Here is a 21,768-nt window from a genome sequence, read left to right as displayed (position 1 = left end):
TTTGTTACAATTGATACAGGTATACATAACTCCCCAATCAAAATGCAAGCGAGCAGCTTTAGCTGATACTATTCACAATCAGACCATCCTAAAAAGGGATATTTAAAAAAAAATATGGAATACACAAAGAGAATAGTTTTTTGACAAATCAAATAATGCTAGCGCGCAGCGCGAGCGGAAAATGTTCATATTTAGACCATAAAATATAGTCATCTTATAGAAAACTATAAAATCTATTTGTAAATCAAACAAATTGAAAACTTAATTTCCGAGAAATGTTTTGTATATTTACTTCAAAACTTGATCTTTTAAGCTCAATATAAGTCTATTGAGCAAGTTATACATCTCATAGATTAGGCAATGCGGGCACAAAGCGTGAGCGAAAATTTAACATAGTGACATGAAATCCCCCCCCCCCCCCATCTTATATAATTCACTCGTCTTTCTCCTCTTGTTTTTCCTCTTCGTTTTCTCTTCTCTTTTCCCTTCTGGTTCTTTTCCCTCTCTTTCCATTTTTTTTATTTTTTTTCTCGTTCCAAATATTGGGGAGGGGGGCATTTGATATCAAATGCCCCCCTTCCAAAAAGTGAGGGGACGCGTCGCCCCTGTCCCCCTGGGATGTCCACCAATGTATGCAATTTGATTTGAAATAAAAGAAAATCCTATATAGTCTTTGTAGTCGAAGAAAGCCAAAATAACACCCCTAAATTCATAAAAAAAATATATGGATGATAATTTTCATGGAGTATTCGCAAGTTGTCCGATTGTCCTAGTCCTTGAATTTACCACTCGTGACGTTGTCCTAAATGTCTCCGGTTCTGTCCTAATACGATCTGCATGCTGTCCGCACCGAACGCCGACAAATTTATTTAGATAATCTTGTCCTAGGACAGTCCCAGGAGTGACCTACGACAATACGCAGACAGTCCTGGTTGTGTCCTAGGACAAGATCATTTGCATAATCTTTTACGGAATTTGGTTGCGGACAGCATGCCGAAATGACAAAAGTAGCTTCCGCAACCCTTCCTGGTCTTGTCCGCACCCTAGTGTCAAACCGCCTTAACTTACGAACAGCTTTATGAAACACCCACCAGGCCTAGGTATCCATTTTTATTCCAAACTTTCATGATAACGTATAAATCTTTTAATTGATACTCCTTTTAGAGCGAATTTTATCGCTCCGAAACGAGCTATAATTTACAGTTCACTCCAAGGGGATTGCTCCCAAGTATATATGATACAGGAGAGTGATAAGGGGCCAGATTAATTATTTGGCATTACAGCGTATATAAATGTATATGTAACTAAACAATTATTATGGATTAGGAATCTCCAATGTATTCGATTATACACAATATTAGAACTCATTTTTAAACGAATCTATATCAGGAATTTCTTTGCTGAAAGATGCCAATCGGTCATTGATCAATAAGTTTTGTGTTAAACCCAGACGTAATTCTCCCTTCCATATGGATGGTTTTCATTTAATGAAAACAAGTTTAAGATTTTATACCATATCACAATAATCAAGAGATCTAAACTGTCAACTTGGATAGAAATGTCAACCATCAATAACAAAGACACAATTCTCCTGCAAACTCCGATCGGAAAGATGCAAGAAAGGGCTTTAAATTCCTCACCAACAATTGGGAATAATGGGAAAATAAATTTCCCCCTCAATAAAAATATAAAATTCTGATTCAGGTCTTTTCATCGGATTCTGGATAAGCAACGATGAATGGCGTCAATATTTCAATGGGAATTGAGAGTATGAAAGAGGAAGAATGTGTCGCAGTGTTTGGGGATTCGGGAGGCCGGTGACTCGCTATTATTTACGGGATTTTGATTGTAAGTGTTGCAGTTTTCTTTCACAAGTTCACAGTCCGATGTAAAGTCCCCCGCTGATCCCAGCAAACGCCAGTCTGCCAATTAAAATCCGAACGCTTGGCAAACCACTCAGAGGCGACAACATAGATTTGCCGTTTTCAGCCAATTTCATAAACTTACTGAATACACAATATTTCCAATGTATATAGCCTGTATAAATTATAATGTATGAAACTGCCTGCAAAAAATCGTGACGAGCCAATGTAATCTTCTTTGCTTGTTAGACAAGTTGTCATTATGAATTAAGGATGCCCATGAACATAATCTAAATATAGGGCCTATATTATTTAATAATAATACATATAGGTATATTCCTTGAATATACGCAATAATGGTTCCGGATATTCGTCGATTTTGTATAAACTCGAGTATGATAATACACCTCAGTTGATGAGTATAATTCGGGGGTTCGCCTCATTATTTCGAGCACATACACCCCAAAAATATCTCAAAAGAGATAGAAAATTTCAATTCATTGTTTTTATCTTTCGGAAATGTTTACTATTGTATTGCGATGCCATTATACGGTAAAATGATTCAAGAAGTGTTATGAATATCGTTAAAGATGGGGGACAGATAAAAAGAAGGGAAATATTGAAGAAATAATGAAGAGGAGCATAATTAATTAAGAGTGACATCTGATCGGAAAACCCCCCTGAAATCAAATTGAGAAAGAATGACGTCACTTTTAGTTCGACTTAGCTCCTCCGATAAAAAAATCCCAGGTGCAGCCCCTAGTAGTAGTAGCAGCAGCAGCAGCAGTAGTAGTAGTAGTATAGTAGTAGTAGTAGTAGTAGTAGTAGTAGTAGTAGTAGTAGTAGTAGTAGTAATGGTAGTAGTAGTAGTAGTATAGTAGTAGTAGTATAGTAGTAGTAGTAGTAGTAGTAGTAGTAGTAGTAGTAGTAGTAGTAGTAGTAGTAGTAGTAGTAGTATAGTAGTAGTAGTAGTAGTAGTAGTAGTAGTAGTAGTAGTAGTAGTAGTAGTAGTAGTAGTAGTAGTAGTAGTAGTAGTAGTAGTAGTAGTAGTAGTGGTGGTGGTGGTGGTGGTGGTGGTGGTAGTAGTGGTGGTAGTGGTGGTGGTGGTGGTGGTGGTGGTGGTGATAGTTTGGTGTAATTATCAAAATATGAATAAAATACAGTCTAATTTTGTGTCCCCTTCCTCCCTATATCAGTCCTTCGGCTACGCGCCCAGTCACATACCTGGGGAGTGTTTCATCAATATTTTCATCCGACAAGTTGTCAGATCTGACATCTTTCCGTGATTTTGATTGGCTGAGAGGCACTGTTCCTATGGTAACTGTCGGATAAAATGGGACTTGTCGGATAAAACGTCCGACAAGTTCTTTCATGAAACACTCCCCTGGTCCCAATAGGACCACTCACTGACAGGTGAAATAAACTCTGCCGTCATAAGTGATTTTTTGCTATAAACATTAAGAAATTCTTGGGGACCTTAAAATCCGATGAGTGGTAAAGGGGGCGATAGCGAAAAGGTGGAGAATTTCTAGCAAAACACAAGGTGTTTGCGTTAGGAAGTGTGGGCCTATTTTACGCTTTTGTTCACCATACTCATGTTATTATTATCACCATCGTGACTGTATATTCGTTTTCACAACGCGGGAACTCACACTTCACCCTTGTAAGCATTAGTTTGGTAGGCCTACAATGAATTAACATTCTTGATGAAAGTAAATAAATGCAAGTTATTAATAATTCAGATCGTTTTCAGCCAGCCAGGGGGCGGATCGGGAATTTCATAATAGGGGCACAGGTAGTGGATCTTTTCGTTTGGTAAAATTGTCATTCTCATACTCACTTCCAAATCTCTCCATTGAATTCTTTTGGTCCTAAATAGTTCCTCCATGCAGTGTTTGAGTTATAGAATCGAATAGATCTGAACTGAGAATGATGATAATGACATGCTTTATTTGTAACCTTTTTTAAATTGGAGTTAACTATGTTCGGTCTCTTAATTAAATACGCAACACCCCCTCCTCCCCCCGCCCCTCCGGTCAGTCGTAGTAAATATTGATGCACAATCAAGATTCTATATACGTATAACCCCCATTTACACTAATTAACATCCCATTTTCGGGAACCCCTTTAGATTCAATTATCATATATCGTTTAAGAATCACGTACTTGCTAATCTTTTAATCAACCTGATAATATTATTGTGTGCAGTGCTTATTGGCAACAGCAAATCTCTGATTAAAAGCAGGCCTTCTTCCGATCATCAGAGTTTAATCTGTCAGATTGTAACGGACCCCAATATCACGTACTCTTTTAGGCTTTTTATTGGTATATACATCCAAGAGTGGATTAAATCATCCTTAACGGAGGGCGGGGGGGGGGGGGGTTAAGGGTATAAAGTCAAAAGATAAAATTCAGAGAAGCAGAGAAGCGAAATTTTGAATTTGAATTTATTCATAAACTTCATTCTCTTGACATGAACATTTTGCTTTATAATATCATATACAGTTATAACATAAGATGATTATGTATTTATAACAGCAATTCATCAAATAATTTATATCACAGAACACAATTTTCATAGATTTCCGGGTGTTTGAAAGAAAATAACGTAATGATATAATGTGAACATAACCTGATGCAATATCATGGAACAGAATCGGTGTTTGAACAAAATCCGACTAACAGGAAATCTATATGCATTTTAGTTGTAAAAGAACACATTCAATCGCAAAGGTGATATGATTGCAATGCAGGGTAAAGATCACCTCTCCAGTGACATTTAATTGTTTAATCTTTAAATACTCAGAATCGAATTGAAATCAATATACTTTATAAGTGGGGTGAATCACAGATCCATTATAATAAAGTAGCCGAAGCAGCAGGTAGGAGAGTAGTCCCTATATCATGTATGAACCACTTGTCACATTTATATTTACTCACTTGCCAGTGTGTATAAAAAATTACAATTAGAAAAAGTCCTGTAAAATTATACAATTGTAATATCCTGGAGATTTTCCCACATTTTAACATTGGTACAAATCCATTTAAGCAAATGACGATATAACTGTCGAAAAAAATATTTTCGCTTGAGTGAGCACCACTTACTTTTGAGAAGTTAGTGAAAAACGATTTGCGCAGAACTTTGAAATAGTTATGCGAATAAAAGTAGACCTTAATCATGAAGAACACATGGAATTTAGCTAGTAAAATTGATTTGAAGATATACGTTACCCCTTTTTAATTTGTTTCCTTGCCCAAAACACTTTGAAGAGTGCATGACGCCCCACCCCACTCCCCCACACACCAAGGCCATCGTGACGATATTTGCTTTACACTGAGCTGTGATTTACATGAAATGGCTTAGGCTTGATTTTCATTTTGTTAATCATTGTTAAGCTTGGGAAAAGTGTGGAGAAACAAGTATTAAATGAAAAATGAAACGTAAACCCACTTTAAATGATAAAACCTTAGTGAAAAAAATGCTGGAGATGTCTGATATAAACTTTTGTTCAGATTCAGTTATGTCCCAGATCCAGCTTGCACAAAAATGGTAAAGGTTGTGCTTACTAAGTGTTGAAATTTCAATTTGGGTGGCAAAATTGTTACAAAATGCTTGAATGTGTCCGTTTTATTCAACTGACTAAAAGTGCAATGGAAATGCATGAAAAATGTTTCGCAGAGTAAGTTTGATTTCGCCCTTTCCCCTTGACACAGCGTGAAAACGAGCATTTCTGTGCAAACAGATTTCTGCGAGCTTTACACAAATGGACAGTGCTCACTCAAGTGTAACATTCCGTCAAAACTTTTACTTTCATTGGATAGATGAGACCCAAACCCAAGATTGTGTGAAAAAAAATACCCCACATGTTGTATATTTTTTTAATTCCCAGGGCTTTTTCAAAGTGTATAAACTTTTTTTGATACGCACTGTATAGCTTTTAATGGTAAGTCCCTATATCTATTGTAATATATGGCCTTAACTAAACCAGTCCAATATCTACATTTATTGTGGAAATTTATGCGACTTCAAGTAATGGTATATAGGCTCCTATCATATTAAAATATACGGCCTTAACCAAACGCAGTCCAATATCAACATTTATTGTGGAAATTTATACGACATCAAGCATTGACCTATTTATCAATTTACAGAGTATTCATTGGGTTATATGGGTTTGACCTACACATTATGAGACCCTACTTAGTCGGTTTTACTACTTTAATAAAGCCCTCGAAGCGAACAAGTCATTGGGTCTTGGGATTCCTTGTATTTTCGATTCTTGTGTTCAAACAGAAATGTAAATTACATTAATTATGTTGTTTTGTGACCGTGGGGAAAGTGGGACTACAGTCACATACACTCTAAATTACAGGGATTTAAAATAAGTCCAGATGGACTGTAATTAGGGACCAATCGATTTCTGGATTTAATTTTAATTCTAAAGACTTAAATTTAAATCTCAAATGATTTAAATTTTAATCTTTATAGATTTAAAAATGAATCAATCCGGAATTCGATTGGTCCCTAACTACAGTCCATGTGGACTTATTTTAAATCCCTGTAATTTAGAGTGTACTTTCATTAATTTGACGTCAGGCAACAAAGACACAGAACTACCTTGGGTATTATCATGTATGTATGGTTTTTCCAGTGTAACGTTATAACCTGCTCCTTCGCAACGTTATTATTTTTCTGTCTGCATTCTCAAGCCATTTCAAGGTGTTGCATTGGGTCAGATAACAGCATGGTAAATTGCCATGAATCTGTTACCAAGGAGCGAATTTCAGGGCTCACAAGATTGCTCCAGAGTCAACTCTACAGTTCACTTGACTCAAACACACCTGTACTGTAGTGCTATGCATCCCAACACAAAATATGTATGACTTTATATGCTCCTTATCCATTTTTGTTCAATGATATCACTCCTAATTCAGGGGTCCCGTGATACACTGCACCCCAATAAAATCTGTCGAGGGCGCATTATTTTCATCCTAATTTGAAATCTAATTTTGTTTGGTTACGACCGTCTTTGCGAGTGTGGTTGTAAATCTTTCCGTCGGTGTTCTTTTCTAGTTGTAGGTCAGGGAATTGGAGGAGGGTGAGGCGAAGACTGCGGTCCTGAGGTCGTCAGGGATGCCGACCCGACCCGACCCAGATGAAAGGGAAATTGGTCGACAAAGATGTGACGATGGAGTTACAAATCATCGCAAATGATATCTCTTTGGTGTGACCACAACCTTGACAGCGTCAAGTGCAGGGTTTAAAGCGCCCGAGAAGTCAAAGAGATTGTCGATGTATCTTACAAAGATTTGCGATTGATCCGATCATCCACGACATGAATGGCCAGCAACGTCAACATCTAAAATGCGATTTCGGTTTCTTCAAAATATTTCTAGATATGATGTATTCATACATTCATCGTTCTCTTGAAGATTCGGTTTGATTCTCTTTGTTTACTACACTCTAAAAACACTGAGTAAAATTTTACCCAATATTGGGTAGAAAGGAAATATGCATGTTTGCTGAGTATTTTTTTTACCCCATATTGGGCTACTTCAACGCAACATTGCGTAAAATTTCCAAAATGTCTTTTTACCCAACCAACATGCGTGTTCACATTTTACCCAATATTGTGTAAACCTGTTCAGAGTGTGAAGGGATTGTGTAAATTTCCTGTAGAAAAAAATGGTATGGATGGATTTACATAAAGTTGGTTGATTGGATCAATCATAATTCTTTGTAAGGCGGGGCCCTTGAGGGTTATCGTTACATTCCAACCATGTAATTAATGTTTGGTGGCGACGTCCAAGCTGCTATGCCCTGAACATGACTGTGGAACTCTGCGTCGCTAACCTATACCAAAACATTTGAAGTACAAGGGTGTGGTCACTGTGGTGTGGCCCTGTCAGAAACTACTTCCCTGGTCATAACGAGTGATACTAGTATATACAGGAATCAAGGGATTCTGAGCCGCACTGTGTGGTTTATGTCACTCACATCATACCTTAAATATTCTTTATAAGAATTCTGCGAATATCCCCTTGAACTCCATATATCAACCTCATAGAATCATACTCGAATATGTTTCCTGATAGATGAACTCGACTGGCTATAGCTGATGACGACAGTGTTACAATCTTCATTTTCACAATCTTAAACCGATACGGCCCATTCCCGTTTCATCTCCTTCCCACTTCTTGGGCATGATACGTGACTTTTTCTTAGTTGACATACTGTATCCGAGAAAACACAATTGATTCCGATATGAAATTTGATTTATTTATCTTAAACAAAACACATGCCTATTATGTCAAATACGTATTTATCATAATACGATTATGATTAGATGAAGAATTAACTTTAAGCACAAATGATACTGGGAGTTAATCAAGTGTCACTTGGAGTATAAGCAGGTTGAAAGTTGTCTGAAAATCATTTTTTAAAGAAGAAAAAAACATGCAGCAAAATGGCATACGACATGACCTTACAGATCATCTTGACTATAGTTTATGTTGCCCTGTATTACGTTCGTTTAGAACTAATAACCTTGGCCCTTTATTATTGTAATTGATTCCCTTTTTTATGAATAAAATGTGATTTATAAAGAAAAAATGATAGGTGTGCTTTCGGCCTGTCTCTTCGTCACATTAAAAATTTCATGCGTCACAAGAGCCATTCGAAAAAAGGGTGGGTTTTCTAAGAGGCCTACATCGTAACATTATTGATATACCAGAGCTCTGTGAATAATAATATTTCATTCATGGAACTAATATTTGAGAAATATGATGGTGGATGAATGTGATAAAAACTGTAATCGGCATATTACATCATAGTCATAATGGACGACTGTCATGACTATCATGACTGGTCCACGCCGACGGCACAATTCTCTATGGGATCGGGCCATGTAATAGCTTACTTTGAACATTGAATTTTAATAGTGTTTTGTTACCCAACCCCCAATTAAACGATCGAAACACACACACACTAATCAATAAAGCAAATTGTTGTCACAGAATACACTGTAAGAAATATAGAGCAATAATGTGTCCAACTAATTTGGGGCGATATTTTACCCAATGCGGGAAGCATATTGTCCAGTTAGGATAAAAAAGGTAAGTAGCAATCACTTTAGAATGGGCAAAATTTTCATCACACTGGATAAATAAAAATGCCCAATGTTGGTTGGACATATAATTAGAGTACATAATAGAGTAGAGTCAATTAATCACCGTTAGAGATTATGTTAAGTATTTACATGGAATCCAATACTTGAATACATGTAGATGACAGTCTTCATACAAATAAGTAAATAGCTTGAAGAAGGCTAATAGCATTGATCGAAAATTTGATTTGGGGTTTTGATATATTTGTTATTTTATCCTTCACGTAGACCTTAGTCTGCAGTTTGTGGTTCAAATCAAAGGATGTATCAATGGCTCTTGCAAATTTAAAATCTTCAATCTCCGTGGTTACAATACAAGCCCATCTAAGTAAGAGATGCGTGACGTTTTAAGATCCATAAATTGAAAAAAAAATATCTAAATCTTATTTGTGTATTTAAACTTCCACATCTTCCCAGCAGGAATGCTTCTTAGCACCATGTTTCGTACCTTTTTCCACTGAGATTTTACAAAACGAAACTATGGCTATGATTTTTCTTGAAAACCTCGTAAAAGTCCCATGAACCCTTTGAGCTTGTCTTTCTTCCAGCCAAGACACGTGTCCAGGGGTCAACAAGTGTCCAAGTTTGTATGGGATATACTATCCACAAAAACTGGCTGAAAATAATGAATTCAAAATAAAAATCAGACTTAAGTTGGCTGTGTGATTGCGTCCTGAAAGGCGGAAAGATTCCGATGGCTCGTTTCGTCCAATTTTTAACGCAATAAAAATGAATTTTGCCCCGCCTGCAGCTGTTTTGAAAAGTTCGTAATAACGGAAAGGTGGGAAAGAGGATTGAATACAAAGCGTAAGGTCAACAATGACCGATGTTGCCATGGTTATCAAGATTTTTTTTTGTTATTTGGCGCAAGTGACTGCATGTTGGGTCTGTAGTATTGTTATATAATTGAAAAAAATATCCTTTTTGGGAATAAGCTGCTTGACTTCACAAAACGGCATGAGATGAATAATAAAGCCATAAGTAATAACTGATCATTACGTTATTAAAATTTTGGGTTAATTGTTGATGCGGTGGTTTCATGGTAAAGGTAAAATACTGAAGAAAATGTTCAGCCCGAAAGCAGAGGAGGGACAGACTTCAAATGGTTGATCAGCCATGATCTCCATCTACGTTTAAGAGTTCCCAATCAAAGTCATGAATTTGTAGCCCGGGGGGGGGGGCACACTTACATTGACGAGTGGATACCATGCGCGACCCAAAAAAAACACGTAAGAAGGATGTCTTTTTCACGATAGGGCACGTTACGTACGTAACGTGATAAGGGTGTCAAAAACACAAAAATAATGAAAAAAAGGGTATCTATTTTGCGAGGAAAGTTACGTGTTTAGGGTCATATTTGCGGGGATGATAAAACAAAATTAAATTGTTTTATAAAGGATGTCTTTTTCGCATAGGCGGCGGAAGCAGGGGGGGGGACGTGTCCCCCTAAACCTTTTTTTTTTTTTTTTTTTTTCAAAAAAATTTGGTGGCGCTTGTCCAATTTTTTACCTGTGTCCATCCCAAAATTTCAGGTGGACACCCCCTAAATTTTTTGGCTTCCGCCGCCAATGCCTTTTCGCCCCAACACTACCTGTTTCGAGTCAGATTTGCTCGAGGTGTGGAAGTTGGGGTCGTACTAAACCAAATTATGTTTAAAGGCAAAACCAACGACCGAAGGACCCGTATTTCAGGAAATATTTGCCAAGAGTATCGTTTTGTTTCCAATACTTGTTAAGGGTAGGATTTCACATGCCAATACTTGTTAAGGGGGTGCATTTTCGAATATGGAAATTACGTGTTAAGGGTGCTTTTCGAGACCCCGTGGTCGCGCATGGTATCCACTCGTGAATGCAAGTGCCCCCGGGATTTGTAGGCCTTAGTCTGTCACAGAAAATAAAAATGCGATAGAGCTTAACCATGTTGAAGTAAACGAGAGGGGGTGGGGGATTGTCAAGTTTGTAAAGTTTAAAGGGTAATTTTATAACGATCTATTTTCATGATGCTTGACTAAAAAAAAGTGTAACAAGAAGTGATGTACTTATATCCAACTCATAATTTTCAAAGTTGCAGGAGACGGGACTGCCCCTCCCCTAAAGCGCCATTGCTAAAATCCAACCAAGATACAATATGCCTAAACTTCTCTTGATATGTATTTAAATTGTGTTTAATTGTATGAATTCATTGGTCGATTATTATTTTATAAAATAAGAATGTAGAAAGTAAAACAGAATGATGACTGATGACGATGGTTTTATGGCACATTTTTAAATAATGATTTTATCACTGTTTCTTACGTTCTCGTGTGTTTCTATGATAATTATGTCACTGTATTGAATACTTTTGTTAACCTTTTTCAAGTTCACTCTGTGTCTTTTATTTTCATGTTTTCTTCTGTTTTTTTGTAAGTAATTTTGTTTCAATTTCCCTTCTCTGCAACCCATCCGAAAACCCTTAAAACTCCTGGGAAGACTTATATTTTACCTCATCGGAACCGCAATTTCTCAATAACAGGTTGAGGAACATTTTTGAGGATTTTTTACCAATAGTATAGAGACATGTATCAGCACCTATAGCCATCCCAAGTGGGTCTTCAAAGTGCCTAATAAATCCATCTGAATGTGGATTGTATTGCTATTTCGTGAGATATCAATTTCAGTTTATTCTACCACATAGGTCGATGGTGTAAAATTAGCGGAAAATTATACATTTCCTTCGTGATGAAACTCAGCAGACGGTGACATGGACGTGAATGGTGCGTGCACGCGTTTTGTGTTTTAATTTTCCTCTTTCCTTTTCATGTTGAATTTGAGAGCAATCTCGATGATATGCACATTAATATGAAATCACTCATTACGACGAAGGGGTTTACAGAATCCAACTTGATCTCAGTTTGAAATTTAAATTTCATATCAAGATTTTAATTAAGCAGAGAAAACTCTGGATATAATGCATGAAGGAAGAAGGGGGGGGTAGACACTCGATTAAAGAATATTAGAATGTTATCAAACATTTTAACGTATGAAATTTGATAATTAAAAACAAAATTAAATTCATCCGACTCGTGAGGGTGGAGAGTCATCGCCAAAAAACTCGACGGCATTCATTTTGATTTTGCACAACTTATCACAGAGATACGATCTTACGTATACGTAAGCTCCCGAAGGGAGCTAGAGAGGTAACTCTTTTCGCGCGTTTTCTTTTCCCATAGGTTTTGTACACAGCCAACATGGCTGCCTGCGGACAATTTGAAGGTTGATTTTGGAGGGTCAATGTTTAATTCATGAAATGACGTCAAATTACGCAAAATACACTTCCATGATTGGCTAAGACGCTAATGTTTTATTCATATCTTATGAATTAAACGCGTTTTTTCCTTCCCACAATTCCCCACGAGATCTGTGCGAAGTGTTGTTCTTTTGGACTGTGCGAATTTCCAGTTTCTACAACGAAATAGCTCGACTAATCATCTGTTTATAGAATTTATGTTCGAAATCGTGACTTTTGAGTGAACTTCATTGGAGCAGAAAATCTTGGAGGGAACATCAATAATAATCTACTGACATTTCATGAGAATAAAAGTAAGTTACGTTAATTTTCATGTTTTGATCTCACTTGCAATGGTGATGTGTTTGCCGGGGTTCGGGGCCTATCCCGTATTACTTTACTACGTAAACCTCCATTTCCATACACTCGACTCCCATGTCTTTTGCCTGACTTCCAAATAAATCATCTGTCATTTGAGTTTCTAAAAAAATAGGCCTAACTTACCATTTGTCGTAGATCTAGACCTTCATCGGAATCCTTCATGTAGGCAAAAAGTAAACCTGTATTTCAGTTTTATTGTCAATTATCAGGGGTAGATGTGGACTTGTTTCCGACCTCCTGTTTTAGTAACGAGAAAGTCAGAAACTGTCGATTTTGGTCAGAGCGGGATCCGGTCTCGATATCGCCGGTGCTAGCCGGCTAGCGAGATTGTCGATGTAGTCATGGGGTATGTAAATAGCGGGGACGGACTAGGCCCAAACTTCAAGTTCAAGCTAGAAAGTTGAAGTTTAGGTCTAGTCCGTCCACGCTATTTCATCTTCATATGAATAAGTATAATTCTCAGCAGCTTCTTATATTCAAAAACTTTTTACTTCAGAGTAATCATGAATGAAATCCAATTGATTTAGTGTTAGATTTGAATGAAATGTCTTAGACGCAAATCAAGTTTCCATTTGAACAGGATGCCCTGGGCCTGGCCTGGGGTGGTATTCTGAAAAGTTCTTAGTGTTTACTTCATTCAAATGTGTTGTGATTCTTTAGTTATATACAGGACCAGTATAGACCAGGTCCTGATTCAGCTATACAGCTGGAACAATATTGGTTGGAATCATTTTACTTTAATAAACAGTTTGGTACCTGGTGGGTGTTTCATAAAGCTGTTCGTAAGTTAAGGGCGACTTTAAGAACGACTGGTGATCCTTTCTTGTGGAAGATGGTACATTCATGGGCAATGGTCAAGCGCGTAAGAAAGGTTCACCAGTCGTTCTTAAAGTTGCTCTTAAGTTGCGAACAGCTTTATGAAACGGTCCCCTGGTAACATGCGTATGCTTCTCTGTGAAACTTTATGATAGAGAGAGAGATTGAAGTTTTTGGACCAACCAGATAATTAATTTTGGAATATTCATAGGCCAATGATATAAGCAGCTTGAAATTTTTGAAATATTGTTTAAGAAGAGTAGTTATTGGGTACCGTACTCTCAAACTTAAAAAAAAAATGTTTATTGCAGATCCAATAGGACCAAGATTTTAGCAGTTCACACCCGGTCAGAGGGACAAAATTGAGAACCATGCAGATCGGCAAGTGTGGGTTACACTCTAATGAGGAACAGGATATCCGAATTGGAAAAATGCAAGGTATGCTTGTTGTTTTAATAATAATACAGGCTGTATCTAAGCTAAAGTCTAAATCTAAATGAATAAATATTCCCTCTTTTGGGGGGAGGGGGTATGGATAATTGAGCTGAATCAAGATAAGATATCATGTACAATTAAAGCTCCATTGATAGTTAATTTGCTTGAATTCAGATTCACCAGTATTTCCATTTTCACCAACCATACCTTCTGTCTATTTACATGTACATAAAAACATGGTATTAACAGTTATCTGATAAATATTTGAATTAATTTGGACTCTTTATTATCAAAACATACTGTAAATAGTTATATTGATATATCAATTTATCTGGATGTAGGACAAAAGTGACAAAAGTATTAAATAGAGTTTAAATCTTCTTAATAAAACTGGACTAGATGAGTAAAAATAATTTACATCAGCAGCTCATTTTGTTCTTTCTCTATTTTTTACAATGCAGGTTTCCCACTGCCCAAGCTGTATTAGTACTGGTATCACAACAAGTACCAAGATGGAAGATATATGAAGGCCAAGCTAATAAGTAGTTACTTCAAATTAATATGAATAGATATATCAACAAAGCATTGAATGTTCTTTAAACTGCACATCTGTAGAAAAGAGTTAGGTTCATCAGCGGGCAATGACATTAAAGTATACAAAATTTCACACAAAATACAAGAAAGAAATATTTTTTTTCCAATGGGCAAATGTATCACCTTTTATTAATATTTAATATGTCTACTAGTTCTTAGAAGTTTTTGTGAAATTAAATATAATTTCCAGTTTAAAGGACTAGACAAAAATTTATTTTGAAATAAAAATCATGCGTAGATAAATGTTAATAAAGGTGATCAGAGGATTAAGAAATAATTTTAGTATCACTCCTGGACCTCATTCCATAAACAAGTTATTACTATTGTAATCTTGTCACTATGACAATTACCATGGTAACAGAGCTGAGCAAGAAATCAAGGTCTTTATGGTAGCTGCAATGGGCTTGGACAAAGTTAACATAATTGCAAGTTGTCATATAATGGCTCAATAATTATGTAGGGAGATTAAATTGCATTTATTGTTATCTTACTCAAAGTTTTGAAATGGGTTTCCTCTGCAAAAATATATAAATAGACCATATTTTTGAAAATAGATTGAATTCTACCCACAGCGACAGTAGACAATATCAAATTTTGTTAGTGATTCACTGACTTGGAAAGGCACTGTTTAGGGAGATTCTTGAATTATGCCCCCCCCCCTTTTTTTATGTGGAGTGCTCTCACATTAGTAGAATATTTCTTGTCAGGAAATTTGGAAGGAATTTACCCCTTTTTTGAGTGACAAACTTGTGTGGAAAGAATAAACAGAATATTTCAGATTTTTATGCTCTTTTTATGAAATCTTGGATGCATCCCTCATATTAATTATTAGGCTCATCAACATCTTTTGAGTGAAATTTTAATAAACATTGTATATTTTGACTTAAGTGTAGAAAATGTACTAAATCCTTTATTTTTTTTAAATCTAATTTAATGCTTGTAGACTCTAGTTATGTTATTTTCAATGTTTCAGAAAATGGATTTCTTAATAAACATGTTGATTTTGAATTAAATTATCTGATCTTGGTCATTTTCATTTATTAATCACCAATTTGTGATGATGTAGTACTACCAAAAATTTTTATGCACAAATGGCACAAGATGTTGCACCTTGTACTCAAATGTGATACTACTGTGACATCATGAGAGCAAACAGCAGTTAATCAAAATATTCTTCAAGAGAACTAAGGATAAGAGTGGGAAAGTATGTAAAATGACAGAATTATTTGCCTTTATGCATATATTTGTGTGTGTCAGTTTCTGAGAGAGAAAGAAAAGGAGAGAAGGGGCAGGAGATGGGGGCAGCTAGAGAAAGTTGTTTGTTTTAGAAGAAGCAATTTATAAGACCTTACTGTTCATGATGGGTATACGGGGAGGGGAATTATTTCTACAAAATTTGGAACATGTATTTAATGTATTTTTCTTTCCATATAAAAATTATACCAGATTCATTTCCAGTTGAAAATAAAAAATAAGTATCCTATAGCCTACGATCGGTTTGCTCTCCTGCCTAGATAGTTTTGAGAATCCCCCTAAAATATTGTACCTAGGTCATGGTTATTGATATGATAATGACATAGAAGTCGCCATTTAAAATTAAGTGCTCCCGACTGCTATTCATAATAGGACCTATATTGGGGACTACAATAATTATGTAAAAGTATTTGATTTGTTCTTATTATTTTTTAAAATTATGAAATAAAGTTTCATTTTGTTTTCTGTAATCAAAAATAAAAAGAAAAGAGTTTGGTTGCAAAAGGAGTTAGGTCCACTTTTTACCATTCCGAGAAAATCCATGTTTTTTATTCTCACCTATTGCATTACTCAACTAAATTGTCATGTACTAGCCTATCATGTGAACATAAAATTGGCCGGGTATAAAAGAAATCTACCTGTTTTCAATTTTTTTCTATATATTCTTTAAAACATTATCATTTTGGACCTAAAGCCTTCTGCAACTATACTGAAATGAATCCAATCAATTTTGATTTAAAAAGTGATTTTTCTTTGCCACTTTTATTCACGTTTTCATGTGAATTTCACATTTTCTTTGGTACCATCTTATAGAGCTACTAAAAATCTATACATTGCGACAAAAAAAAATCAAATTTGATGACTCAAATTTGATGAAAAATGGACCTAACCCCTTTTGCAAGTGAGCTCTTCAAATAAGGGCTTCAGAAACATAAAGAGATGCTATCGTAATGACATTCACCATTATTGTCAACCGAGGAACACTTACACAATTTAAGGGGAAAATATTATGGCAACATTTTCTTTGGGATCTTCTTCTGTAATGGTAATAGTGAATGTAATTAGTAGAAAGAAAATTATCTGAAAAGAGGGCAAATCAAGCTCAATTAAATTCCCTCCCATAAAGTTTCCAGTTGTTGCTTTCGCAAAGATCCTGGCAACTTGCAGCTAAAATAAATCAAAGGTGCAGTAATAATCGTGACAGGCAAGATCAAATAGATCAATAAAAATAAGATTTTATTTACATGTACTTAAGAATGAATGAGTGTATATAATGATGTTATAATCACAAACGATATTAAATCAGGTCGCGCATTATGCTAATTGTGACCAAATGCTCATTTACATATTTTTACGCTTTGCGCGAAGGCCAGGACGTTGAATGGCCACGCCTCCATTTCGCTGGTGTACCAAAGCAGTGGCGGTGTCCATAGGCTTGTACATGTAAAATGGGAGCAGTGTGCACTTTTGACCCTCCAAAATTTTCTTCAATTCTGACCGGATGCAGAAGCGGAGTTTCCACCCCCTGCAACTTATTAGAAAGAGCGTCCTCTTTGTTCAAAGGAGTTCTCAAGACGTTCTCTCAAGAAATTTACATCATATCAATTTTATTCTACAGATAACATGCCATCATATACCTTAATTGACACATACGATGTTTGAGTGTTGAAATTTGATAGATTTTGATAAAAATAATGAAAAATAGAAGAATGTCAATTTCTCCGATATTATTTACATGACGTGCGATGTCAGTGATGTTTGGCAAAGGGGTGTTTTGCAAGTTGGAATTATCATAATTTTAGCGATGACTATACTTTTTACTTCATCGCCAGTAAACCCGCAATCACAATTATAAAGAAAAAATATAGTAAAAAAAGCGACGCACACTTCAACAACTGTCTATCGGAAAGGTTATTTTTTGTATCCGATCATGAATTAGGACTTATTCAGCGAGTATTCCAGGACTTAGATTTAATACCAAGTAAAAATGCGACGCAATCAAAAGTTTATTTGGCGCAATCCAATATTATTTGCAAAGACATGGGCTCTTTACAAAATTAACTTAGTTATAGTTCAATCATAGTGGACATGTAATTACCAGGGCGAAATTACGTTTGTAGTCCCGACCACATACCAACATTAATAGTTTTCGATCCGTCCTAATTGATGCAACAAATTCCAACAAGGGATAACAAATCGATCAACGATTAGGGGAGACAAAATTATAGCTTGGAGAGAGAGGGAGGGAGAGAGAGAGGGGAGAGAGGGGGGGGGGGTGAAATCATAAGTAATACACGTTCAATTCAAACTAAAAAATCCAAACATTGAAAGATGTTTTCAAATAGCCAGACATCCAAATATTTTTTTTTCAAATCTATCTTTAATTGATAAATTGCCATGATAAACAGATGAATGAAAACTTGACACGTTATAATTTTCGATACCATCAACGCTTCTTTTAAAGTCTCTCCCAATGGCTACTTTCGATTTCCCCTCTACTACTCCCACCTAATCATGATTATCATTTTTAAAGTATAGAAGAAAAAATGATATATAATTATGTAAGATCATTACTAGGATTACAAATACTAATGATACCCCCCCAAAAAAAGATAATTATTATAAAATCTCTACCATTTTCATAATCATCGTCACTATTATCAATTAGACATCTTTATTTCCGAAAGGGGAGGGGAAAAATTTAATCTATACCTTTTATCCTTAACCGCACATCATCGATGTATTCTCTGATTACCCCCCTTCCACAATGGACCAGGAATGTGTACTGCAGGTAGGGGCGGTTTACTTGAAAAAAAATCAATAAAATGGCGGCCTTAATCTTTTATCCCCCTCCCTCTAAAACTTCGCTTCGCCGAAAAAATAATTGGTTCCATTCACCGGGCGGGTCACATGAAGGAGTGTTATAAGCGTGTACAAGTTGAATCAGAACAATGATGACTGAGAATTACAATGGCTATTAAAACCGATTGGCTATTAATAAATTTTTTTGTTGGCAGAGGCCGGGGATGACTGGTGGTGGTGGTGGCTCGACTCCTGGCTATCCACGCGACGAGATGGAGATGGATGCCCCCGGAGTGATGTAGAAAGGGAAATAAGAAAGGCAGTGCTCAGATCAGACTTGTGGTCGCCCACAATCGTTATCGTGTACGAGAAGGAGGCAGACAAGGAGAAGAGAAAGGCCTGCTCTCTAAAGCCACATCGATACACAAAGGGTCATATTAAACCCATGGTTAATTTAATGGTCTGCTTCAATAGAACATGGTGGTTTATATAGGCATGGCGTCAAATTATTTAATTCACCTCGTTCTGCGTGTGTATACAAGACCAAAAAGCGGCGTTTCTTTGATTTATGACAATAACACATAATTTGATTATAAGGATTCATTGCATTTGTCTTTGAAATCGAGTCAAATGAACTTATACTTGAGTTGGTATTGTGAAGACATGTAGATCCTCATTCGTGAATTTATGTGACTATGTTCTTACATGGAATCTTTGTATATCAACAGAGTATTTGTGGCGGCGGCGCCAGTCTATTTTGATAGAAGGGGGAAAGCGACGCCAAGAAGCATTTAAAAATATTTATATGGGTATTGCGTTGAAATCACAGTTATATACGATCCAGCACAGAGTACTCTCCGATACATCAGAATTAAAAGCACTTTCTGTATGTTCTTTTTCGTTTCCTTATATACTCATTCGCCCCTTTTCTACTCTTTTTTGGTGTTATTGCTTGAGAATCAATCACGAGGGAGGAGCCGGGGGAGGAGGTGATCACTGTGTCTGGTACAACTCCATGATTTACTTTTTTTCACAAGTGTATGTATTGTTTGAAATCAAAACAAATTGATTACTCGATTGTAGACTTGATACAATCGATGAGCACGACATAACGAAAATCAAAACGCAATTTCAGCCTAAATCATTGTAGGACAGTAGGCCTATACATATCCCCTAATATAATTATAAAGAATGTAATTTTCTGTTTATTATTTATTCTACATTAAAATCAGATTTTACCCACATATTTTATTGACACTCCAGTTACAAGTATGAAATGTTATCTACATGAGTAATATTACAAAATTAGTCAAGTATAATTTTACTTAAACCAATATTGGTTTCATATCTTATGCACTTAACGTTTATTTTCGTAAGACCTCATACAGATTGTACTAGTAATCCATACGGTTGTACATCGTACTGTGTTAACTTTGATGTTTTATTATAATTTGTTGCTTATAGACGTACAATTTTGTTTCATGTTAATGTTTAGCGGGTTTACAGTATCATCAGTTTTAAAACGTAGCATAAATGCATATAAAGCCAGATATTAGTTTGTAAGTCAAATTTAACTTCATATAACCATGATTATTCCAAATATTCAGTTACTGCTTTCCTACAAAATCAATTTATTTGATAACCAGTGTGAAATGTTGCGTATAAAACCATGAAGCCATTCTGAAGGCAAGAGTTGTCTTGTGATTAATCTTTTTCTTGTCCAATTTAATCACCGTATCTACAACGTCCCATAACCGTAAAGCGTCTGATTCATTAAAACTGGAGTGGCATGCGATGTGTCCGGCGCCATGGCAATCCATTACCAGTGCTTTCCCGCCATGTAAATTTCAACTGTCGTCTGCTCCTCATGCCCGTCTCTCAAACCGTTAACCCCATCTCGCCCTCCCAACTCTTTTATTATTGAAAACACAGATAAACTACAAAATGCAGATCAAGTATAGCTTCATGCTCTTATAAAGGGTGTACATGATGACAGTAATTACCCCCGAGTTTTTTAGTCTCTCTTGGAGCTAATGAATCCCCTCTTTTCTCACGTCAGCTCGATAACATGTATCGATTGGGATTGTTCGGGATCATTGGGTTAGTTATATAAAGGCGTCCGGGGTTAAGTATCAATCGCTTTCGAGATTACTTAAAGAGAGTGACAGCATTAAGGATATAGGGTTGTTGCTTTTAAGTGCCATGATGAAATAACGAAGGGGGTAGCCAGACATAAAGGGCTTATAAAAAACGCATCAAATACTTGGATTAATTTGGACGAATTGTACTTAATACATTCACTACTGTAAATAGTTATCGACGAATCAATGACAATTATTTGTTAAGGAATGATGTCGAAACTCTTTTTTTTCCATATCAATCAACTGCTTTGTACACAAAGCAGTCAAATCATTGGGATATGCATTGATATGAAAACCTTCCAGAATATGTTATGAGAAGAAACGAAATAATTTAATTAAATACAATAGGAAATCCATATAGACCACCAGTGGAGATATGCAATTCGTTCACTTCAATACCATGCATACTATCGCATCTTTTTTTTCTCTTTGAACATCTCCATGCTCTGGAATGTGTATTTATAAAGTAAGTTATCGTTTTGATCAGAATGTTCGATTTTCTCGTCTTCTTTGAAGCGTCTTGACTCAATTTCTTGAAATATACCTGAACGCATTCTATTAACGGTCAACCCTAAAAAATAGATTTGATCCTCAACAAATAAACACCCCTTTTTACACTATAGTAAATTTTTGTTGACAAGATAACCCATCAACCCAATCTATCTGTTCTCTTACCAAAATGTATATCTTACAAATCTGTAAATCTGGGTGTTACACCAACGCCTACCAATCTCAACAAAAAATTGTGATCAATGATAGCAAACTGTGCAGGAGTCAGATGAATTTACAGTTAATCTTCAACATATATCTACTCGTCAGTAAAATTGTTGTTCGAAACTCGTGATTGATTGCATATTTATTTTGTGCCACAGCCACAAGGCCCTGACCCATTTTGAATAGGACCTAAATAAAACACCATTCTCGCTTTTAAAAAAAGTGGGGGGGGGATGATAAACCGATGAAGGAATATTTGTTGAAACATTTCAGTGAATTTCCATTTCGAAATTGTACGTCATCCGACTTCGACCTTGGCCATTATTGATAATCATGATT

This window comes from Lytechinus variegatus, chromosome 12 (genome assembly GCF_018143015.1).
Source record: "Lytechinus variegatus isolate NC3 chromosome 12, Lvar_3.0, whole genome shotgun sequence".
Lineage (NCBI taxonomy): Eukaryota > Metazoa > Echinodermata > Echinoidea > Temnopleuroida > Toxopneustidae > Lytechinus > Lytechinus variegatus.
This window is presented reverse-complemented; position numbering follows the sequence as displayed.